The 5,515-nt window shown below is 39.2% G+C and overlaps 1 non-coding gene and 1 pseudogene across 1 annotated transcript; one reads left to right on the forward strand and one right to left on the reverse strand.

The window, feature by feature from the left end:
* Positions 1–222: 222 nt before the first annotated feature.
* LOC143845707 (small nucleolar RNA R71) lies at positions 223–329 on the reverse strand. The gene has a single exon (XR_013234504.1). It is a non-coding gene; the product is annotated as a small nucleolar RNA R71 (small nucleolar RNA).
* A 965-nt stretch (positions 330–1,294) lies between these two features.
* On the forward strand, positions 1,295–5,194 carry LOC143888820 (uncharacterized; annotated as a pseudogene).
* The last annotated feature ends 321 nt before the right edge of the window (positions 5,195–5,515 follow it).

The following is a 5,515-nucleotide window of genomic DNA, read 5'->3' on the forward strand; positions in this document are numbered from 1 at the left end:
TCGGAGGATGCTTATTTATTTTTGCGTGAGTTTGAAGATGTATGCGCTTTGATTAAGTTGCAACAACTTACCGATGATGCGGTAAAGTTGCGGTTTATTACGTTTTCACTCAAGGATGGAGCCTAGAAGTGGCTCTATGGCTTACCAACGAACTCCATCACCACTTGGTAGGAGTTCGCCGTCGCTTTCCTAAAAAAGTTTTTTCCATTACATAAAACTAATAAGCTTAGGAACGATATTTTACAATTCAAACAAAAGCCATTAGAGTCATTTTCTAAGTTTATGGAGAGGTTCAAAGACCTACTCCAAGAGTGTCCTCACCATGGAATTGATTTGTGGCACTTATGCCAAATTGTTTATGAGGGCATAGATTACCAAACAAAGCAACTTCTTGAATCCATGTGTCCTAACGGCTTTACATCTTTCACGGATGAGGCCGCGGCATGGAACTTCTTACTTGATTTGGCAAAAAAAACAAGAGAGTGGGAATCCACTCAAGACGGTGAGAGAGCCACTTCAAGTAAGGGATTTCTAATAGAGGGTGCCGTGGAAAAAGAGGCCCATCTTGATAGCCTAATCAAAAGGCTAGAAGCCATAGTTGTCAAAGGACCTTCACAAGTCAATCAAATTGCACATAGTGTTCCTATGTGTAGTTGGTGTCAAGCCACAGACCATGTCATGGAAGAGTGCCCAACTCTTGCTAAATTTGGTAATTCTAATGAGAATGTAAGTGCTTTGTATTCTAATAATCCTTATTCTAGCACTTATAATTCAGGATGGAAAAATCATCCCAACTTTTCATGGAGTCAAGGTGGACCATCTAATTTCCAAGGCCAAGGCTAATTCAGCCAACCTAGGCCCACCTTCCCTCCCACTTTTGTTCGGCCATCCCCTTCCCCTCCTACTTTTCAAAACCCCATGATTAATAATGTTTCAAATCAGCAACCACCGGGTTTTCAAAAATAAGGAGAGTCGACACGCATAGCTTCCTTAGAAAAAAGCATAGAACTTCTCACTAGCACTTTCATGACAAGCCAACACAACATGGAGAAGCAAATCTCCCAACTTGCCATGGCGTTGCATGAGAGGGAAAAGGAAAAGATGCCAAGTCAACCCGTTCCTAATCCAAGGAACGTGAATATGAATGTGAATCAACAGGTACCGCCAAATCAGTTGAATGCCATTCAACCAATTTTGCCGCCGCAAGAGCCCTCCAACGAATGTAATGCCGTATATGCTTTAAGGAGTGGTAGAAATTACCACAAGGAGGAGGTCAGATCTGAACCTTCTAACAATGTGCAAGATCTTCCAAAGGAGGTAAGTGAAGAACTTTCCTCCACAGGCTCAGAAGAGGAGCCCAAACAGGTAAGTACAAAAGAGGTAACTTCTCCCCCTGCACGAGATTTCATTCCTAAAGCTCCTTTTTCAAGGAGACTTGCTAATAATAAGAAGGTGGATGCCATGGATAAAATTTTAAATGTGTTTAAACAAGTGCAAATTAACATTCCTTTATTAGATGCGATTTCTCAGGTCCCTACTTATGCCAAAGTGTTGAAAGATTTGTGCACACAAAAGCGCACAACTAATGTGCCCAAGAAAGCTTTCTTGGCCGCAAATATAAGTTCCATCTTGTCTCAACAAATGGTGGCTAAGTATAAGGATCCAGGATGTCCTACTATTTCTTGCACTATTGGTAACACAAATATTGAACATGCTCTTTTGGATTTGGGTGCAAGTGTAAATCTCTTGCCTTTTTCTGTATTTAAGCAAGTAGGATTAGGAGACCTCAAACCAACCACCGTCACTCTTCAATTGGCGGATAGATCAATTAAAACACCCAAAGGGATGGTTGAGGATGTGTTAGTTAAAGTAGGTGATTTTTTATTTCCCGTAGATTTTGTTGTGTTAGATACCGAGCCCGTTGCTAATATCAAGGATCAAATCCCTATCATCCTTGGTAGGCCTTTCCTTGCTACTAGCAATGCTTTAATTAATTGTAGGAATGGCTTAATGAAATTGTCTTTTGGAAACACATCAGTTGATTTTAATGTCTTTAGATTGGGTATGCAACCAAATTTTCATGAAGAAATCAATATGTTGCATTCTTTTCCTGACGATATTATTTCTAATTTTGAAATTGATTTTGATGCAGGATTCCAAGAATGCTTGGACGAACTAGGAAATGATGGAGATGATTTCTTTTCCAAAGCTTTTGCCATCCAAAACGTGGAGCCTGTTGGACCATTCACAACATCTCTTCCAAAGACATCAATCGAAGAAGCGCCACAGTTGGAGTTGAAGCCTTTGCCTTCTCATTTACACTATGCATTTTGGGTGATAATTGTACTTTGCCTGTAATAATTGCTGCGGACCTAACCTCCCCTCAAGAGGAGGAACTCATTAAATTGCTAAAAGATAACAAGGAAGCCATAGGTTGGACAATGCCGACATCAAAGGAATTAGCCCTTTGATTGTGCAACATCACATCCATCTCGTTGAGGGTGCCAAACCTTCGAGGAAACATCAAAGAAGGGCTAATCCTGTGATGAAGGAAGCCATCCAAAAAGAGATTTTAAAATGGTTAGATAATGTGATCATTTATCCCATCTCGGATAGCCAATGGGTGAGTCCTGTCCAAGTAGTGCCTAAGAAGTCGGGAGTTACCGTTATACAGTCCGCCACCAATGAACTTATTCCTACTCGTATTCAAACAGGGTGGCGGGTTTGTATTGACTACCGAAAGCTTAATGCCGCAACTTGGAAGGATCACTTTCCTTTGCCTTTTATTGATCAAATGTTACAAAGGTTAGCAGGTCATGAGTATTATTGCTTTCTTGATGGATATTCCGTTTACAACCAAATTCCCATAGCTCCTGAAGATCAAGAGAAAACGACATTCACATGCCCCTTTGGAACGTTTGCTTATAGACGCATGCCTTTTGGGTTATGCAATGCACCGGCAACTTTCCAAAGATGCATGATGAGTATCTTTTCTAACATGGTGGAGACCTTCTTAGAGGTTTTTATGGATGATTTTTCTATTCATGGCTCCACCTATGCCGAATGTTTACATCACTTAAAATTGGTCTTAGAAAGGAGTAGAGAAAAGACTTGTCCTCAATTGGGAAAAGTGTCATTTTATGGTAAAAGAGGGCATCGTTCTAGGACATGTGATTTCTAAAGAGGGAATTAAGGTTGATAGAGACAAGGTGAATCTCATTGTCCATCTTCCACCACCCAAAAGTGTGAAGGATATTCGATCATTTTTGGGCCATGCGGGCTTTTCCCGGCGTTTTATAAAAGATTTTTTTAAAAATGCTAGGCCTCTAACCAACTTGTTAGCAAAAGATCAAAAATTTGAGTTTTCCAAAGAATGCTTCGATTCTTTTGAGTGTTTGAAAACGGAGCTAACTACGGCTCCCATCATTCGAGCACCTAATTGGACCGAACCGTTTGAAATTATGTGTGATGCTTCCGACTTTGCAATAGGAGCCGTGTTGGGTTAAAGATTCAATAAATTGTCGCATGTAATCTATTATGCAAGTAGAACTCTCAATGATGCACAACTCAATTACACCACTACCGAGAAAGAATTTCTAGCGGTTGTGTTTGCATTGGAGAAGTTTCGGTCCTACTTGATTGGATCGCATGTGATAATTTATACCGACCATTTGGCAATCAAGTATCTTGTTGGAAAGAAGGATGCTAAAGCTCGCCTCATTCGGTGGGTTTTACTTCTTCAAGAGTTTGATTTGGAGATTAGAGATAAAAATGGTACGGAAAACTTGGTTGCCGATCACTTGTCTAGACTTCCTAATGCAAAGAATGACGAAGATCCAATTAATGAAAACTTCCCTGATGAGCAATTGTTTGCTATTTTTAGTGAGCCATGGTATGCAGATATTGTGAATTACTTGGTTACAGGTGCTACACCGGATAATTGGTCCAACCAAGACAAATACCGATTTCACTCACAGGTAAAGTATTTCTTTTGGGATGACCCCTATTTGTTCAAAACTTGTTCGGATCAGATTGTCTGATGATGTGTGCCCGATCATGAGCACCAACCGATTCTATCTTTTTGCCATGATCAAGCCTGTGGTGGCCACTTTAGTGCAAAGAAAACCGCGCACAAAATTTTACAATGTGGTTTCTATTGGCCAAGTATTTTTAGGGATGCTTTTGATTTTTGTAAGGCATGTAGATCTTGTCAGTCATTAGGTAGAGTTACAAAGCGAAATATGATGCCCCTCAACCCGATCTTAGTGGTAGAAATCTTTGATGTGTGGGGTATTGATTTTATGGGACCATTTCCCAACTCTTTTGGAAACTTGTATATTTTATTAGGTGTAGATTATGTGTCAAAATGGATTGAAGCCATTGCTTGCAAATCCAATGACCACAAGGTGGTGGTCAAGTTTCTTAAAGAAAATATTTTTTCGCGCTTCGGTACACCTCGTGCCATCATTAGTGATAGGGGTAAGCACTTTTGTAATAGACCGTTTGAAGCTCTTATGAAGAAATATGGTATTACTCATAAGTTGGCCACCCTTATCATCCTCAAACGAGTGGTCAAGTAGAGGTTTCAAATAGGCAAATTAAGCAAATTTTGGAGAAAACAGTGAATCCAAACCGCAAAGATTGGTTCATTAGATTAGTGGATGCCTTGTGGGCTCATAGGACGGCATTCAAGACTGATCTTGGTTAGTCTCCTTACCGTCTTGTGTATGGAAAAGCTTGTCACCTCCCGGTTGAATTGGAACATAAAGCTTTTTGGGCTATAAAGAAACTAAATTTTGATTTGTTTTCTGCAGGTGTTCAAAGGAGATTACAACTTTCCGAATTGGAGGAGTTGCGCAATGAAGCGTACGAGAATGCAAAGATCTATAAAGAGAAGAAGACAAAAGCTTTTCATGACAAACATATTTTGAGAAAATCATTTCAAGAAGGCGAAAAAGTGCTTCTCTACACTTTAAGATTGCATATCTTTCCAGGTAAGTTAAGATCCCGTTGGGATGGACCATATGAGGTTAACAAAGTTTTCTCCCATGGTGCGGTCGAGGTTCTAAATCCCAGCAATGGTGAGATTTTTAAAGTTAATGGTCAAAGATTAAAGCCGTTTATTGAGTTGTCAAAGCCGGATATGGAAGAGGTCATGGATCTCCATGAACCTTCCTATTCGAATCATGCCTAAACAAATACAGTACGTACCCTTCTTTCTATTTTTAGTCCTCTTATTTTTCTTTCTATTTTTAATGCCTTGAGGACAATGCATAAATCAACTATGGGGGGTAGCTTTTGGAAACTTTCTTTTCTAATATTTTCTATCGTTAAAGTTAGAAATTTTCTTTTCCTTTTGTTTTTGGTAATTTTTCAAATTAGAAAGAACTTGGTATTCTTAAAAAGAAAGTTGTTTTCTATTTTAAGAAAGAAAGTTAGTGGATATTTTAATTTTGGAATTTGAAAATTAGAAAGAATACTTTTCTTTCTTAGTTTTGTTTTCTTTTGGAATCTT

This window comes from Tasmannia lanceolata, unplaced genomic scaffold (assembly GCF_043159265.1).
Source record: "Tasmannia lanceolata isolate RefF3 unplaced genomic scaffold, GAP_Taslan_0.1 ptg000002l, whole genome shotgun sequence".
In the NCBI taxonomy this organism is placed as follows: Eukaryota; Viridiplantae; Streptophyta; class Magnoliopsida; order Canellales; family Winteraceae; genus Tasmannia; species Tasmannia lanceolata.